At 44.0% G+C, this 19894-nt stretch overlaps 1 protein-coding gene across 1 annotated transcript in view; it reads right to left on the reverse strand.

Annotated features, from left to right (window-relative positions):
• NCKAP5 (NCK associated protein 5) overlaps positions 1–19221 on the reverse strand; it is a 1104646-nt gene extending 1085425 nt beyond the window's left edge. Inside the window, exon 1 of the mRNA XM_082465765.1 lies at positions 13870–19221. The gene's annotated coding sequence lies outside the window, so the exon portion shown is untranslated. The remainder of the gene's footprint in view (positions 1–13869) is intronic.
• Between the last annotated feature and the right edge of the window lie 673 nt (positions 19222–19894).

A 19894-nucleotide genomic window follows, 5' to 3' on the forward strand; every position in this document is an offset into this window, starting at 1 on the left:
CTGTATAGTTACCACAATTTCCCATCCTATCTCTCCCAGAAATAGGTCTGCCATCACTTCCTGAAGTACAGCTAGGACCCTATCCTTACCTTGCTCAGAAAACAGTCACTCTCTGTTATCTCCACAATAAACGTAAACTCTTTCATAAACATTCAAAATCCTCCTTGATTTGATATCAACCTACATTCTGAGATGACACCCCCAGTTTTCTCCATCACATACATTAATCTACTATCAGAACCAGCCAGTCAGAAATTGACTGGGCGGGATTTGCTAGGGCGAGGACTAGATACCAGACAGATATTCCATAGCTGAGGGGGTCTGGCAGCTGTGACTGCAGACATCTGGGCTGGCACGTGGCCTAGAGCGGGTAGAGGGGTCTTACCAAAGCAGTCATACCAGGTACAAGACCCACATTCCATACCCACAAAAAACAAGGTACATTCCCAGGTCTTGGGAAACTTGAACACCAGACAGGATACAAGCCAGACAGAGGGGAATGAGACAGCAGCACGAGACAGGAATTGCCTTTCAAGGTAGGAGCTGAAGCACAAAGAACCAGGTAAGAGCTCGGGTATTCAAACAAGAATAACAGAGCAGAGCAGAGAAGAAGCAGGAGCAAGAAAGGCAGATGCAGGGCTGTTAGATAGCTTGCTTGGGTACACTACATTTTTCTTAACTTAGCAGTATGGTGTCCACAGGTTTGTACTAGAGTGTTTTGTTTTTTTTAATTACATAGGTGTAAGTTACCGTGGTAAATTAGAGGCATACTCGACCTCCCTTCCCCACATCAGAGATGAAGGATTTGTGACAGGAGAGGCACAAGCTGAGACACCAGTGGTGGAGTCTTCCCATGATGTGTGGAAAATAGTTTATCCTGCTTTTTGTTGCCACCATGATGGAAAATTTGAGAAATGTACTATGTCCCTGAAAAAAAGCGAACAAAAAGCCAGTTTCACAATTTGTGTAGCTGAGTTCATTCATTATTGTGTTTCATGGTTTCTGAGGTTCCTGGCAATTATTTTTTTTATTTTGTCCTAGTGTCGGGATGTTATATTTTGATATGGGGTTGGGGGAGTAGAGGAGGAAAACTGTAAACTGGGGGAAGAAACTGGGTTCTTTGTACCTCTCCCCTCCCCGTCCCACACTATGTGACTGATAAAACAGTCATTCTCATTTTGGAATTTGGTTTCAGTCACTCTCAACAAATTCTTTTGTCATTGTCATAAGCCTCAGAGTTACAGAGCCCTGCAGGCATAGTTACACACGTTTCTGGGCTTGGAGTGTCAGAGCCGACTGTTTTGTTTGATATTCTAGCATCTAGCTTCAGTAACACTGGGTAAGCCGATAGAGGCAAAACCATCTCTAACAGAACTGATGCCTTAAAAAGACTTAATTCTGTATGGATGTGATACAAGCACTCCAACATGGCCACAAAGAAGGAGACAGCTTCTGCCTTTTTGCAGAACTGATGTAAATTAGAACATTTCCTGAGACAGGTCAGCCTAGAGTAAGTTTCCAGTTGACTTGCCATTTAACCGGGGGACAAGCTCCCACATCACAATGCAGTGCAGAGGAAAACCCCTTGTAATTTCTGTCGGGTTTCCACATTTTTTCGTTCATGGCGTGGAAAATTGTCCGTGTGTGGCTCAAAGTTTAAGTAGGCTGGTGGGAATCCGTCCAAAGCTCGACCCGGCACATAGCTGGAGCTTAATAAATATCTGTTGATTACCACTGTGAAAATTGAATGGTCCTTCTGGTCACCCTACCCTCAAATACCCAGCAGATGCTTTCGAAATTTCAGCCACTCCAGCAGCTGCAGGAATCCCCCTATATGTAGATTCCCCTGCCAGATGGCCATGAATGTAAAACAATAGTTTGGGTCCATTTTCAAGAATTTTGAAAAAATAAATGAAGGCTTCTATTTTATGCTTTCAACATATATTTATTGTTTGGAATTTATCAGGCTTCGTGGCCTCCATCATTATTTAAACAGCCTTCCTATATTTGGAGAATGTGCTCCCTTATGAGCCCTGGCTCCCCACGGTGGAAACTAGAAATACTTGTCTTTTCCAGCCTTGGATTTCAAAAATCAGGGATTTGATTCACAAGAGATGTTGACGTCAAGGGAAGCTAAGAGGGCAGAACTGGGAGGAATGCTTTTCCAGCCAGAGGTGGTTAGGGAAATAATGCTGATAAGCGGCAGCAGTGGCAGAAGCCCTTGTCCTCCGCCAGGCTGGGATCTGAGGTATTTGTGCCCAGCGGCGGAAGCAGGGTCTTTACTGACCAGCCTCATGGGGTTGTGGGGAGGGGGTAGACATTGATCCTGACCAGGTGGTCTCCGATGATTATGCCTGTCCTTCCACAGACTCTGTGAACACTTGAACTAATATATTTCATTTATATATATTCTGTTTTAAGTAAAGGAGGTTCAGATGCTACCAGCTAAGAATGCTGGCTGCTGTGTTCGCACATTGCTAAATGCCACAGTAGGTGTGGGGATGCAAAGACAAGTAAGACGTGAACGCAGCTTCTAAGATTCCACGGCCTGGAGAGGGGAACAGGCTGAAGCCCATCGATGGGATGCAGTGCGATCAGAGCTATGAAGTGGGCACACGAGTAGACCTGGGTGCAGGAGGGCAGAAGGAAGGGAGAGCCTGCACGGAGAGTGCACGCCCCTCTGCGCCCAGGCAATGGACACTGACCGCTCCGCCCCCGGACCCTCCGGCCATGCCTGGACAGAGGGCTCCGCCCACCCCTGAAGTCTGGCTTGCTGATACGGCGATGCTGTTACCTAGTAGGGCTCAAAAATCGCACAGCTGCAAGCCCAGCCCGGCGATGCTGAAGTGCAGCCTCACCCACTGGGCTCCCGTGTCCTCCCCTCTGTCTATCTTGCTGTTAATTGGATCTGGGACTTAGACTTCCCTCGTGTCATAGACAAGCTATGGCCATGGGGACCGACACAGCCACCGGGAGCTCTGGTAGCTCAGGGGGGCAGAGTGTGCAGGGAAAGTGGAACTTCTCGGCACCACCAGTTCTGAACGCCAGGAGCAGCAAGCCCGAGTTTGAAACCTTTGGCAGTAAGGAGCCTAGATTGTTGCTTGGTAGTGGGACCAGCCCCTGAAGGCACCACCCTTTCAACTCCTTATTCTCAAAGTCTGACCATCAATGCTGCAGTCGTGTTTTATTCTGCTTCCTTTAACATCTCTGTATGAGCATCTTAAACTCAGAGTCTCATGGGTTTTGTGGTCAGCACAGTAAGGAGGCAGGAGATAGCCAATAGCGGGCAGCCAGGGCGGAAGCTCAAATCATAGGCAGAGCAGGAAAGGTGGGTGTCAAGGGGCTGGGCAGAGAAGTGGAGGAAGCTGCAAGGCTGTGAGCCGGTGTGGTCCCCAGGCTGGGGCACACTCCCATCACCTGTGCGGCCCCTCATCTCTGCTTCCTCCCTCTCCCCAGCTCGGATTCGCCTCTGTGCTGCCCTCAGGTGCACATCCCATACGGGCCTGAGGAGGGAGCTGTCGGCATGTTCCATCAAAGCACAGGTGACTTTTGAATCGCCGGGCCGCCCACCCGGGAAGCCTAGCTCCGCCCATGAATTGACCTCCCAGCAGGCAATAGTTTCGCCTAAAGCACAACTGAACCGCTTTGTTCACTGTATCCAGCAACCCTCACCAGCAACAGCCTCCTAACGGTGACCGGTCCCCTAGGGTGCCTCTCCTAGCCAGGGCCTTTCTGCGGTGTGGTCCCTCCCAGGCCAGACATCAGGTTCCTTTAGGTTGTGTACACATCTGAGGGGGAAATAATCACAGCACAGCGACAACATTGCATCATTTCCCTTTCACTTCTCTTCCCATCCCTTCTTGCATCAGAGAAGCCTTCTCAGCTCGAGGCTGGTGTGGCTTGAAGGTTTCCACCACTTTTGCTAACTTCCCTGTGTAACAAGACAACCAGTCGCAAGCTCGGGCAGCAACAGCTAGCTGAAAGCCATAATGTTGTTTTGTTTTCACTGTATTTCTACAATGGATACAAAGATATATATGTATCCATATATATGCTTTACTACTACCTACTTGCATTCAGGCTAATAATATTGACATTAATTTCCCTTCTAATTTTTAAATACCTTTTTTAAAAATAAATGAATGTAACCTAGAGAAAGTGAGTAAAATTTTAAAAAATGATTAGGACCTAGACACGGCAGAAATTGTGCCAGCCCCCAAACAACTGAAGTCTGGAGATCATGTCCCTAAGATACGGCCCTCCATCCTGTTCCCTTTTCTCCCGCTCAGACTCAGCTCCTGGGGGGTTCCCATCACGGGCAGTCAGCCAAAGCTGGGGCACTTGAAGTCATTGGCATTTGATTCTTTGCCCTTTTTAAATTGTTTTCTTCTCTGTTTGTCTTTCACCCCATTTCCCCATTAGGGGGTGAGTTCCTTGAGGGCAAAGAGAATGTCAGCACTTTCTTTCCAACTGGCTTGCAGCTGACAGTCGTGGTATTAGGCGCACAGTGGGCGTTCAATAAACGCCGCTGCTCTGCATTCAACACTCAGGCAAAAACAACACACACACTGTAAAAATAGGTCATCTCTTTGGCAAATGCAACAGGATTCACCAGGACAGACTCAGTGAACGGTGTAAATGAACAACAACAAACAAGAACCTCAGCCTCTTGGAAAAATCACATCTTTGTTGTGAAGATGCCAGAATGTCTGAAAATGGCTAAAACCTGGGGATTTTCCATAGATTAGTCATGTGGTTTAAATAATTAGAACTGAAAGCCTATGGGTATGAGATTGCCCCCAGTGAAATCTGAGCGGGTTCCAGGCGAAGTTTAGTCATATGTAAAGAGGAGAAGTACCTCATACTGACAGCAAGGAATTAAAAGAAGGGAGAAATCAAGAAGGGACCTGCAGCCTGGAGAGGAGAGAAAAGCCATGTTACATGGGCTGGGCCTAGAGAGAGGTGTGCAGAAAACTCAGGCAATGTGCTGAATATATTTGTAATTTTACAGAAAGAGTCCAGCCTAGATCACAGGCATTTGGGGTATTTGTTTTAATAACATTCTAACTGAAAGCCGTCTCTCTGGTAAGAGAATTTCTTTCCATTTTTATGAAGTCAAAGATGAAAAATAAGCTAAAGCAAAGGAATCTAATTTCCTATAATAAGGTTTTGTTTTGAGTCACTTATAAATGCGCAATCACGGGGCCTTAGACACCAGAAGGCATATGTTGATCATGGAAATGAAATAAGAAAAATAAAATCTAAGAAACCCACTCATAAATATTGACCTTTCCCCACCTCCACCTCTCACCTACAACTCCACACATGTGTGCCCACACACACACTCACACACCCGGGGAGAAATAACAACACTGGCTTTCAGAGGCTATGCGAGACAGACTGTGAACAGACCTGTTCCCTAGATAGAACACATTTGTTCAATAAATTCATCACCTCTGGGTGGAAGTCCATGGAATTCAACACTGCTGCCAAACACACCCAAACTTAGAAGTGGTCAGGGATACCACGTGGTCCCGAGTAGCCCACTGGAGGCTGAGAGTCGTCAGGGGCCCCTTGAAGAGGGCCAGCAGAACTGTACACTATACCCTTTCTCAACCAGGTCAAACTCATCTTTCATCAGCGAAAGATTATGGGCTTATTTCAGGCTCCGAAGTCAGTGACACACCTTCTCAACGTCTATTCCATTTTGGCAGTTTCACCCAAGCCATGTACCTTGTAGCCATTTTAGCGTATGCTTTGTCCGGAATATTGCCTACAAATGCTCGTGAATCTTTAGTTTCATCAATTCTCCCCAGTTTTTCTTGTTCCTGAAAGAGCAAAGGTGTGACTCCCACTTCCCATTTATCTGTGTTTGGAACTGTTATCGTGAGCTATGAGCCAATGCCATCCCTCCCTTTGTTGCTCTCATTTTTGCATCTCTTTTAGACTTCCAGTCTCCCTGTTTCCAGGACATGAAACTAATTGCATCCTTATCCTATGAAGTCACATGCCTTCCTCTATATTAACTGCCAATCAGTCCTCCCTGCACCAGGACTAAATATCAGTTATGCAGATTGTGTCAGATCTGTGGTCCCACAGAGCGTCTTCTAGTCTTCCGTCGTTCTCTTGGCTGGACAACCTCTCCCTCTTCGACTGTCCCTCCACCCTTCTAGAGGTTCTCCTGCACCCAAACTTTGGACATAGTTCATACACACATCAGGGAAACTTATCCTTGACCCCAGAAGCCTAGACTAAGTCTTTATAACTTTTTCTACTTTTCCCTGAATATACTCTTATTGGGTTTTTTTTTTCCTACGTGGGCCAATATTCATCCAGAACCACTTATTCAAATAAGAAGAACTGTCACTGGTGACTTAAAAACAATTTTTTTTGGAATCCAACTGCCCCTGGGAAAGAGTCACTGGAAGCTCTGAACAGAATATCAATATTGTTGTGTGTGTACATTCATGTTTATATGCATAGAGTGCCATAGAAATAGTGGGAGTTAGCAGTCAACCAGACCTGGATTTGAATCCCAGCCCCACCAAGAACCTCAGGTACCATCATTGACCCCTATAAGTTTCAATTACCCGACCTGAAAAGAACAACAGAGATAATAGGAGCTACTTCAGTAAGTTGGTACAAGAATTAAATGAAATAAGGTCCTTTGCACAATATCTGGATCATATAAGCTTTCAATAAATGCGAGCAAAATGTAGAAATGATCATTTTATTGGTAGTAGTAGTAGTATTGCAGTGACTAGTAGTAATTATGTCTAGTATTAAAGTAGTATTGCTATCATTTGAATTCAGAAGACCTGGTTTCCAAACTAGGTCAGAATTTCATGTCCTCCTCTGAAATAGCGATCAAGGATTAAGACTGTGGATTCAAATCCTAACTCCTCTGCCTTCTTCATTTATTAGTTACACAGTGTAGAGCAAGTTACTCAATTGCTATGAGACTCAGCTTCTTCGTCTGTAAAGTGCAGGTGATAATAGCACCTACTCCAAAGGGCCATTGTCATTATTAAATGAGTCGATGCATGTAAAATGTTTCAGAGTGCTTGGCACCTAGTAAGTACTCAAGAAATGTTTCTAAAATCTGCAATAGGGTATATTGACATCACCACGCAGGTTATGAAGAAGATTTGAGGTAATGCATGAAAAGCACGCATCCCATGACACTGTCTGGTTGGTATAAGTGATTCTTAAGCCAGGATGTAGTTTAGGATTACCTGGAGAGACTTTTTTTTTCTTTTTATAAATTTATTTACTTATTTATTTTGGCTGCATTGGGTCTTCGTTGCAGCGCGTGGGCTTCCTCTAGTTGCGGAGAGCGGGGGCTACTCTTCGTTGTGGTGCGCGGGCCTCTCATTGCAGTGGTTTCTCTTGTTGCGGAGCACGGGCTCTAGGTGCACGGGCTTCAGTAGCTGTGGCTCGGGGGCTCTAGAGCGCAGGCTCAGTAGTTGTGGCGCACGGACTTAGTTGCTCCACGGCATGTGGGATCTTCCTGGAGCAGGGGCAAACCCGTGTCCCCTGCATTGCCAGGCAGATTCTTAACCACTGCGCCACCAGGGAAGTCCCTACCTGGAGATTTTTTTTTTCCCAATTTATTTAAGATAGATTTTTTTTTTCTTTACTATACTTATTGATTTTTTTAAAATATCTTTATTGTAGTATAATGGCTTTACAATGTTGTGTTAGTTTCTGCTGTATAACAAAGTGAATCAGCTATATGTAAACATATATTGCCATATCCCCTCCCTCTTGCATCTCCCTCCCACCCTCCTTATCCCATACCTCTAGGTGGTCACAAAGCACCTAGCTGATCTCCCTGTGCTATGCGGCTGCTTCCCACTAGCTATCTATTTTACATTTGGTAGTGTATATATGTCAATGCTAGTCTCTCACTTCGTCCCAGCTTACCCTTCCCCCTCCCCGTGTCCTCAAGTCCTTTCTCTACGTCTGCGTCTTTATTCCTGTCCTGCCCCTATGCTCATCAGACCTTTTTTTTTTTGGATTCCATATATATGTTAGCATATGATATTTGTTTTTCTCTTGCTGACTTACTTCACTCTGTATGACAGACTCTAGGTCCATCCACCTCACTACAAATAACTCAATTTTGTTTCTTTCTATGGCTGAGTAATATTCCATTGTATATATGTGCCACATCTTCTTTATCCATTCATCTGTCGATGGACACTTAGGTTGCTTCCATGTCCTGGCTATTGTAAATAGAGCTGCAATGAACATTGTGGTACATGTCTCTTTTTGAATTATGGCTGTCTCAGAGTATATGCCCAGTAGTGGGATTGCTGGGTCATATGGTAGTTCTATTTTTAGTTTTTTAAGGAACCTCCATACTGTTCTCCATAGTGGCTGTAACAATTTACATTCCCACCAGCAGTGCAAGAGGGTTCCCTTTTCTCCACAACCTCTCCAGCATTTGTTGTTTGTAGATTTTCTGATGATGCCCATTCTGACTGGTGTGAGGTGATACCTCATTGTAGTTTTGATTTGCATTTCTCTAATGATTAGTGATGTTGAGCATCCTTTCATGTTTTTGTTGGCAATTTGTATATCTTCTTTGGAGCAATGTCTGTTTAGGTCTTCTGCCCATTTTTGGATTGCCTACTTGGAGATATTTTAATAAAACGAATGCATCTGTCTCACCCCAGACCAATTACACCAGTAATCTCTAGGAGCGGGGCCAGGGTATTTTCAAAACTCCTCCATATGATTTTAATGTGCAGCTAGGTTGAAAAATCCCTTGCCTAGCAACAAAGATAACTTGCTAAAAGATAGTCATTTTTACTCTCCATCTATATACACACATATCCAAACCCACACAAAAAAAAAGGAAGAAAAAATGTAAATGTTCCCTGACTTATAAAAAGATTAAGCACTTTATCAAAAACATTCTGAAATTATGCTGTCTACATCCATGCTCCAAACTACCAAATATTCATTTACTAAACATGAGACAGCTGCCAGAGAACAGTGAGAAGCTGATAGACATGAGAGAAAGCCTTAGTAGCCAAGGCCAGACTATAGAGTTACACAATGCCTTGTACATTGGCAGGGCTCAACGGCTGTTTGCTGAACTGAGTTGATACTATGATGTAAGTCAATGGGAAAAGACTGATTAATAAATGACACTAAGGCTTAAAGCAAGATACACACATGCATGTATACATACACAGTCACACATACACACACACGCACACACATACACACGCACATACACTTCTCACTGCCCCTCTTCCCCTTACTGGAATTCTGCCCCCTCTGAACCCTTCTCAGTGACTCTAAACAGTATCACTATTGCCACACAAATAATATGGGGGAGAAGTCATACTCTACCTTACATTTATAAGCCTTTATGCCTATTTATTATTATTTAACATAATCTTCTTCCACAAAACACTATAAAAATTGAAGCTCTTAGAAATGAAAACTTATGTCCACACAAAACCATGAATACACATGTTCATAACAACATTATGCATAACAGCCAAAAAGTGAAAACGATCCAAACGTCCATCTACCGATAAACAAAATGTGGTATATCCATACCATGGAATGCTGTTGGGCAATAGAAATGAAGTGCTGATACATGCTACAATGTGAATGAACTTCAAAAACAGTCTAAGTGAATGAAGTCACGCACAAAAGACCACGTATCCTGTGATCCCCTTTACCTGAAGCGTCCAGAGTAGGCAAATTCACAGGGACCAATAGCAGATGAGTGGTTGCCTAGGGCTGGGGCTGGGAGGCAGGGTGCATGGAGGAATGCGGGCGAGTGGGAACGGGGAGTGACTGCTAAGTATGGGGTTTCTTTTGGAGGTGATGAAAATGTTCCAAAATTAAATAGTGGTGATGGTTACACAACTCTATACGAAAAATCATTGAATTGTGCACTTAAACAGGTGAATTTTATGTCATGTAAATTAATCTTACTAAAGCTGTTAGGAAAATTGATGTTCTTAAAGATGACTGTGATCTACCAAAAAAATAGCTTAAAAATTTTCGTATATTTTAGCAAAGAAGGCTGAATAATATATATTTTAGGAAAAGTCATTTAATACTTTAGCCTTTTAAGTTATGCGGACATTTGTTAACATAGTCAATCTCATTTCCCAACAACACTAGATGAATGAGGCTGGTGGACATGGATTTTGCAGAGCAGCGGGTCCCTTGCAGCTTCACCCTGTTCCCACAGGAGGAAACTTGGGTGTGGAGGTCCTTACCCCCGCATTATTTCTCAAGAACGTCCAGCCTGCTAGAATTCTCTGGCTTCCACTGGGCCAGCCTGGCAGTCAACTGTACCCTCCCTCGTGGGCAGAGGTGAGTCCCAGGAGGCCCTGCATACTGGTTGGTTCCATTAGGCTCAGTGCTCTTTAGCTGACCTGCTAATGCTATTTAAAATATCTCTTAGGAGAGTCTATTATGTTACCAATCCAGGAGCCATTTACTTCTCCCCTGGTTTACAGAATCTCAGTTTTGTTTACATTGCAAAGTGCACAATCTCAAGGGATAACTTGTATTTGCTTTTAAGTCAATCATGGTAATCGATTTCTTTGTTAGTGAGTGGTCTAGTGGTGGGCAAGATGTCCAGGTCTGGCAAATAAGGCGAAGTCCACCTGAGGGTATATTGGAAATATATATTCCTTGATTATAAAAAAATAAAAAAATTTAAAAAATATATATATGGATGCTCAAAGATAGGTCAGCCTCTTTGCTGTCTTCCTTGAGTGTGATTGTGTGTAGATATCTTGAGATCAAGATGGGGAGGCATTTCCTAAATGTAGAGGTTGGAAAAGCAGAAGAAGGGCAAGAGCCTGGATCCGTTGTGAGATCATCAACTTGTTGAATCAACTTTGAAACCACCTACCTTCTAACTTTCCATTATGTCAAATAAATATATTACTTAATCCACCATTACTTGAGTGTCCATTACGTGCAATCAAAATGATGTTAACTGGAACATCTGCCAACCTAAAGATTCATAGTTCTTTCTAGACCTGGGCTTTCTGATAGCATCAGTCAGAATTTGGTTTGACTATATATAAGTACAGCTTAAACAAGAAGAAGTCAAAGAAGTTCAGAGGTAGGAATTCCAGAGCTAGCATGTTGGTTCCACAGCCATCACGGATTCAGGTTTCTTCTATCAATCTGCATTATCATCCTTAAGCTGCCATCCTCAAGATCACCTCATGGTCCAAGGTGGCTGCTGTAGCTCCAGCCTTCACATTCACATTCCAGGACAAAGGAAAGGAAAAGTGTGGAAGGACAATAAGGGAGAATACCCTAGAACTGAATCTCCCATAAGGAATACCTCGGAAGTGCAGTATGACACTGTTTATACCTCATTGACTAGAACTAGGTCATGTCATCTCATCTTATTGCAAAGAAGGCTGGGAAATGTCTTCTAGCTGGGTACCTTGTTGTGGGGTCCTATTCTTAGAAAGAAGCATAAAGTGGGTATTGCAAAGACAATGAGAAATCTCTGATACATAGGGGATAAGTCCTTGATTAATCTCAGTACACTCTTCCATTAACCAAAGGTATCAGAAGATGCTTTATGCAAAGTCTCTCCAAAGAAGTTAGGGTGGTAGACAGTAAAGTCAGCACATCAGCTGTCTTCAGTGTGATAAGACATGTGTTTTTTAAGATGACACTTTGAAAATGGGTAATATATTTTTAAATGAAATCAAATCAAATTCCTGGGTTACAGGGAACTCAGATTATTATTATTATTATTATTATTATTATTATTATTATTATTATTATTATTATTATTTTTTGACCGCACCACACGGCTTGTGGGATCTTAGTCCCCTGACCAGGGATTGAACCCGGGCCCCTGGCAGTGAAAGTGTGGAGTCCTAACCACTGGACCGCCAGGAATTCCTGGAACTCAGATTAAATACCGTGAATTGCTGGATCACTAATGGCACCCAGGTTGTCCCAGAAGATTCTGGAACTACCCAAGAACAGGTGTAACTTAAGACAGGGCAACCATAAAGCAGAAAGAAATAGCACTGGATACTGCAACTATAACTAACCAAAGTAGCCATTTTTAAACTTTAATTTTAAAAAACTTAGCTAATGGGAAACAACTAGTATACTGACTTTTGTGCCAATGAAACTTATTCTGAGGGAAAACTTAGGATAAAATACCTTCTGCTACCTGTAGTTAATTAAAGAATATTCTTTTACTGCCCCTTTATGTGTAAACCCCATTGGTTTCTCAAATCTGTGGTAACAAGGAAAAAACATATGGAAGAAATTGGATTCTGGAACTGATAAAAGACTGTGATATTAAGTTCTAATTTCAAATATCATTGCTCATCAAAACAGACCGATTTCTCTCCCTGATTAACTTTATATAAAAGAAATGTTATACATTCGAACTTACAAAATAAATTTATGCTGATAGACTGCGGCATTGTCTATTCAATATCATGGAATCCCAAATAAGATTTAATTTGAAGACAATTCTGCTCCTTAAAAAATATTTGGAGGCAAATTGCAAAAATTGTTTGAAAGCTACTATCTCATTCTAAAAGTGAAAGTCAGTCCAAATGTGGTTTGTACTTCTCTTCTGACTTCCAAACCAAAAACATTAAAAATAAGCATCACAAATCTTATAATTGGATGAAAACTTTACCCCCAGCCATATCCTAATTTATGACTGGATATGAATGCATCTCAGACCATATGCTTGGCTTATACATCCGACCCTCACAAATCACCAGCATTGCACAATTTCAGGCTGAATTGATAACAGGCATTTTTTCTTTAATTCCCCAAGCAAACACCCCAAGGAAGCAGATGTGTGTGTTTAAATCCATGACCATCATCTCTCCTCCTAATTCCATCTACCAGGCTGGCTGTGCCCTGGGCAGCATCTTTGCAGGCCTTTCTCCCGGGCTTTGCAGATACGGCCTCTTGGACGCTGTTCCTTCTTAACTTTCCCGTTCCCATGCCTATTACTCACTATCTTACTGTTTGATGACGGCTAAAGCTTCTCATGCCGCCTGATGCCCCAGGAATGTTATTGCGTCACAAGATTCAGAAAAGTTGCTTCCGTGCAGACACAGAACCCAAATTCTCCCTGTGGTTTTCAGTCCTGCTCTGTGAAGCTGCCTCAGAGGTTGCTGTAAACTGGGAGGCCCTCCCCTCTCCCACAGAAGTGCCTCTTGGATTTGTCTCATAAAATGTCATCTGAACCAAAGCTCCCCGTTTATCTGTAAGACCTTTGGAACCCACAGCTTCCCTCAGCAACGGCCTGAGGGAGGACAAAGTGCTTGCTTTTCCTGTTCTACAGAAAGCCCCCAGCACTTCTGCTACACCGCCAGCTGTGGGAAGCAACAAGACCCTCTTTCTGTCCTAGAACAAGAGGGGCCACCTGTTTCTCATCTTCTGAATTTGAAAGAATAAGCCTGTGTTCACATAGTCCATAACCCAGTGGTTACTTTTATGGACTTGGAATTATATTCCAAAGCTGTCTTTAATCTTTTTAACTGCAGATTATTTTTCAAAAATCCATCCTCAGGGGAAAACCCCTTGATCATTCCAGCTGCATCTCTCGTGACTCTCTGGGACTCGGCAACACCTACCTCACGGAATGGCATCAGCAGCCAGCTGTGGTCCCAGCACACTGGCCCTTCTGCTGCCTTTGGTGGCATCCCGGCCCAGCAGCACATTGCCCTGTACTCCCTCCCACATGTGAACTTCAGCAGTCCATGCTTCGCTTTAAAGACCTTCCGTGCCTCTTCACTACCCAGGGAAGCAGCCAGATAGCCTAGCAATGGAGGACCTGAACCCTGGCATCAGAGTGCCTGAGATTTTGCCACTTACCTGCTGTGTGATCTCGAGCACATCGCTTAATGTTGCTAAACCTCAGCTGCGTCAGCGACAAAGCACAGATTGAAAATATCTCCTACTTCTTCATGGGGTGCTGTGAGAAGAAAGCATAGGAGAAGGCTCAGCCTGAGTCTAGCAATGCTTGGTCCACATTAGCTAATGTCACCAATGACATTAGTGTCTGTGCCTCTGCTAAAACACAGCTACCCAGAATCAAGGACCAGCTGGCTCACAGCAGTGTTTAATACTGAACAAACGGATGGATAGATCCGTGCAGTCTGGACTCTCCCAGTGAGCAGGAACCACCAGAAAGTGCAGGGGCTTGGCTGCCTGGGGGATCTGCCTCCACGTCCTGGTTCCCTCTGTTCCAATCGCCTGGGATGGCATCTTGTCTGCCTGGGATGATAGCTGATGAACGTAATCCACTGCGTGGTGACTATGAGGGTGGAATGGGGTCTCTCTGGAGTGTCAGATTGGACTTGAGTGGGTCTCCTTCTCCTCAGGGAAGGTTACCTGGAGTGCAGGGAGCTGGGCCCAGCTCCCTTTGGGGTCCAGTAAACACAGGCTGCTTTGGGAAGGAAGCAGATGTGCTCCTAGCATAACACAGCCTGGGCTACAGTTCTCGGGAAATAGTGTTCAAACTATGTAAATGGGGTCTGTGGAAGAAAGTCATCTTTGAGTTGTGAGGTTTGCTGCCTTTTAAACATGTTAGCCAAGAACAAGCTGCAGCCAGTGTGGAAGTTCTCTTTGCGGCCCTCCCCATCCCCCAGATAACCAGCGCTCACGTTCTCCCTTCCCAGACCCCAAGATGGGAGATCCTAAAACAGTGCGTTGCCGTCCACATCCCATGGCAGCAGAAACTGCGAGAAGAGATGCCTCAGCCGTAAGTGGATAGCCAAGGCCAAGAAAAGTGTCAGATGCAAGAGAGGATGTGGAACTTGCTGGTCTCTGAGGGAGGGTAGATGGTCCCAGAAATCCAGTGGGGAGCTCTGGAGAGGGAGGGTTAAGTTGAGAGGAATGTGGGGAAGGGGCTGTGACAGCCATGGAGGTGTCCCTAAGATCCTTTCAAGAAGAATTGCTGTCCAGCTGTGAGAAGAGCAGTTAGCTGATGGCCTCCAGCTTTTAGCACCTTCAGGATTTCTGTCAGCTCTTTTGCTGAGGCCACACTCTTCCTGGGCATCCGCCAGCCAGTGACAGGGAGGGAATCTGACCATTTCTGCCCGAAGCAGGACTATACTGGGGCATCTTTGTTCCAAAGCTCTCTGTTGCATTGGCTGAGATTGGTCATCTCTCCCTGTGCCATCTTGCTCTTCTTTGCCCTTCCATCTTTCACAGATTTACTCCTTCCCCTTCCCTGCCCCCCTGCCCCAATCTCTTGTGCTCCTAACTCAGTCTCAGCATGGGCCTTCTGGAGGATCCAACTGACTTAGGAAGGAAGAGGGATCATTAGAAAAGGACAGAAGATGCTCCTGGAAGGCCCTTGAGAAGACCAGAGAGCACGGGCCCCCTAGAGCAGGTAGGTTCTGCTTCTCTGTTCTGGGCAAGGCACATAGGTGGCCAGATTTGGGGATTAGGGCCCAATGCTTAACTATAAATACCCTTCACAGACCACCATGTTTTTTTTTTTCTTGAACATATTGTCTGAAGCCTTGGGCAGAGAACCACTGAAATCTTCTGGTGTGTTGTTGGCACCAGGGAACAGCAGGGGAAGAGATGCCTACCACAATGTCACTGACAGGCAGAGAAGTATCACAGCTGAGAACTACAGGTTGTCAAGAGCATCCCCTCCCTGGAGAGATGGTACAAATGGTACAATGCCAGTTTTATCAGCTCTGGTGGTGCCTCACCCTAGTAATAGCTAGAGACTCAATGGAGAGAAAAGGAAAAGAGCTAGTTCAGAATGCCCACAATGTAAAGTGTATAGTTCAGTGCTCTGCAAACAACTGATGCTCAAAAATTTGTAGTGTCTTTTATCTTATCCATAAATTGACCTGACCCTATTTTTATCCAAGTTAATTTCCTAACCTATGTTTGAGTTAGGCTCTCCTGCATATAACAGGACTCCATATAACAGTGTCTTAATATAAAAGTTTATTTTCTTACCCTCATAAAAGAAGTCTAGAATTGGTATGGTAGCTCCATGGTCAGCAGGGCCCCAGGCACTCTATGCCTTTTTGCTCTGTAATCTTTACCTTATAGTTGCCAATTTCAAGATGACCTCATGGTCATAAGATGGCCACTATAGCTCCAGCCATCACATCAATATTTTAAACAGCAGAAGCATAAAAAAGACAACACAACAACAAAAAAAGTTTACATTTACAACTGCATCAGGACCTTTTAAAGATCTATGCTGGGAGTACCAGTCTCCCCCAAAGACTTACAGTTACACATCACGGGCCACTTTTGCTGCAAAACATGCCGGGAAATGTAGTTTTACAAATGGCCATATTACTATATCCAATAAAGTGGGGATTTTCCTACGAAGGAAAAGGGAAAGGATAGTAATGTGTAGGCCACTAGCAGTCCCAGCACACTTGCCTTTAAGCTGCTTTTCTCGCAGTTCCTCACGCAGAACAAGTCATCCCGACCTCAGAACTGCATAGTGACTCCTGCACCATCTTCTCCAACTGCCCGAATCCGATCCCCCCATCCAAGGTTCCCGGCATGTCTCCCTTTCTCCATGAAGCCATTCCTGACCACCCGAGCGCAGTGACCTCCCCTTCTCTTATTGAGAAGTTATTCAGTTGGTTATTATTTAACTTTTTCTTTATTAGTCATATACCACCAATGAGAATATGATCATCTAAAAACCAAAACTAGTAGACTAGCATTATCTCTCAAATCAGTAGCACAGTGTTAAGTCATAAATGTAGCTGCTGCATGAACCATGTGCTGGATTCATTTAATTATAAAGTATTTCCCATTTCTTCTAAATAAAGTTTGGATTATTTTTTCCTTGCATTGCAATCAAATGACAGTTTCTTTATCTTCATGGAGTTTCATGAAGTCTTTCTACTGTTTATTCCCGTTCATTTGGCATTTCATCTCACCCAGGGACTTGGTGTAATATATAGCCTGGAGCTTATACTGTATGGTGTACATACCCTGCATCTAAGCAGCTGCCCTGATCAGACAGATTTCTAACCTTGGAGCAGGAGATGGGGAGGCCCTCTTCTTGTGCCTAACACTGCTAACTACCTACCCCATAGCTCTTCCTTTTCCACATTAATAGTACTCTGATTTGAAGTAGAGGTAGGATGGAAGGCAGTGATGTTCCCTGCTAAAAAAAACTACTTTCTCACCCCTTGCAGCCATAGGTAGCCATGTGACAGAGCTCTAGCCAATGAGATGGATAGGTGGCCATGACACAGCCCTAGCCAATGAGATGGATAGGTGGCCATATGACACAGCTCTAGCCAATGAGATGGATGGGTGGCCATATGACACAGCCCTAGCCAATGAGATGGATAGGTGGCCATGACACAGCCCTAGCCAATGAGATGGATGGGTGGCCATATGACACAGCCCTAGCCAATGAGATGGATGGGTGGCCATATGACACAGCTCTAGCCAATGAGATGGATGGGGGGCCATATGACACAGCTCTAGCCAATGAGATACAAATAGGAATTGTTAGATAATGCCTCTGTGAAAGCTCTTTTAACTCCTTGGCACTCACATTTTTGCCTTTCACTCTTCCTTTCCTCCTTGACTGGAACAGAGACAAATGTAGGTGGTAAAGCAACCATCCTGGAACCACGAAATAAGCATAAGGACAAAAACCACGTGGTAAGAATGGATGAACAGAAAATTAGTAACTGGCCCCTGCTGGCACAGTGGAGCTGCAGTCCTGGACTGGCTACCTTTTGACTTCACTTCATGTAATAGAAATTAACTCCCTCACGAAGTTGAGCAACTCTTGCTCGGGTCCCTGTAACCCTCAGCAGAAAGCGATCCAAAGAGTACCCCACGGAGAGGGGTGTCCCAGCAGCTAAATGTTCTACTTAAGCAAGAAGTCGCTTTTGGACTGGGGCACCCTCCTGGCCCGGAACTGTATATGTAGATTTCCCAGAGCTCTGCTCCTTTCATTGGACTTTGTGGCTGCGTTGCTGCCAGACCTCTCTCAGACACTGTAATTTCTGTGCTCTTCAGTTTGGCATAATGGGCAATAGGTCTTCAACAATAGTGTTGCCCAAAATGTCATCAACTTGCACGCTTTCATAAAATCTTTTAAGTCAATGGAGGGAGAACAGTAAACCAGGCATCATTCAGAATGTAACGAAGGGAAAGCTGCTGAAAACGAGATGCCATCCTAATTACTTCCTATTTATCAAGACTCACATTTTCAACCTTGGTGTGACATACTTTTGAAAGTGGCTCTCTTTCATCACGTTTTTGTTTTTGTTTTTGTTTTGCAGTGTAATTGCTTTACAATGGTGTGTTAGTTTCTGCTGTATAACAAAGTGAATCAGCTATACATATACATATATCCCCGTATCTCCTCTTGCATCTCCCTCCCACCCTCCCTATCCCACCCCTCTAGGTGGTCACAAAGCACCGAGCTGATCTCTCTGTGCTATGCGGCTACTTCCCACTAGCTATCTATTTTACATTTGGTAGTGTATATATGTCCATGCCACTCTCTCACTTCGTCTCATCTTACCCTTCCCCCTCCCCGTGTCTTCACGTCCATTCTCTACATCTGCATCTTTACTCCTGTCCTGCCCCTAGGTTCTTCAGAACCATTTTTTTTTTATATTCCATATATATGTGCTAGCATACGGTATTTGTTTTTCTCTTTCTGACTTACTTCACTCTGTATGACAGTCTCTAGGTCCATCCACCTCACTATAAAGAACTCAATTTCGTTTCTTTTTATGGCTGAGTAATATTCCATTGTATATATGTGCCACTTCTTCTTTATCCATTCATCTGTCGATGGACACTTAGGTTGTTTCCATGTCCTGGCTATTGTAAATAGTGTTGCAATGAACATTGTGGTACATGACTCTTTTTGAATTATGGCTTTCTCAGGGTATATGCCCAGTAGTGGGATTGCTGGGTCATATGGTACTTCTGTTTTTAGTTTTTTAAGGAACCTCCATACTGTTCTCCTTAGTGTCTGTATCAATTTATATTCCCACCAACAGTGCAAAAGGGTTCCCTTTTCTCCACACCCTCTCCAGCATTTATTGTTTGTAGATTTTTTGATGATGGCCATTCTGACTGGTGATACCTCATTGTAGTTTTGATTTGCATTTCTCTAATGATTAGTGACGTTGAGCATGCTTTCATGTGTTTGTTGGCAATCTGTATATCTTCTTTGGAAAAATGTCTATTTAGGTCTTCTGCCCATTTTTGGATTGGGTTGTTTGTGTTCTTTTTTTTTTTTAATTTTTATTTATTTATTTGTGGCTGTGTTGGGTCTTCGTTTCTGTGCTAGGGCTTCCTCTAGTTGCGGCAAGCGGGGGCCACTCTTCATCGCGGTGCACGGGCCTCTCACTATCGCGGTCTCTCTTGTTGCGGAGCACAGGCTCCAGATGCGCAGGCTCAGTAATTGTGGCTCACGGGCCTAGTTGCTCCGCGGCATGTGGGATCTTCCCAGACCAGGGCTCAAACCCATGTCCCCTGCATTGGCAGGCAGATTCTCAACCACTGCGTCACCAGGGAAGCCCCGTTGTTTGTTTTCTTGATATTGAGCTGCATAAGCTGCTTGTAAATTTTGGAGATTTATTCTTTGTCAGTTGCTTCGTTTGTAAACATTTTCTCCCATTCTGAGGGTTGTCTTTTCATCTTGTTTATGGTTTCCTTTGCTGTGCAAAAGCTTTGAAGTTTCATTAGGTCCCATTTGTTTATTTTTGTTTTTATTTCCATTTCTCTAGGAGGTGGGTCAAAAAGGATCTTGCTGTGATTTATGTCATAGAGTGTTCTGCCTATGTTTTCCTTTAAGAGTTTTATAGTGTCTGGCCTTACATTTAGGTCTTTAATCCATTTTGAGTTTATTTTTGTGGTGTTA

Source organism: Balaenoptera physalus, assembly GCF_965194825.1.
Source record: "Balaenoptera physalus genome assembly, chromosome: 6".
Classification (NCBI taxonomy): domain Eukaryota; kingdom Metazoa; phylum Chordata; class Mammalia; order Artiodactyla; family Balaenopteridae; genus Balaenoptera; species Balaenoptera physalus.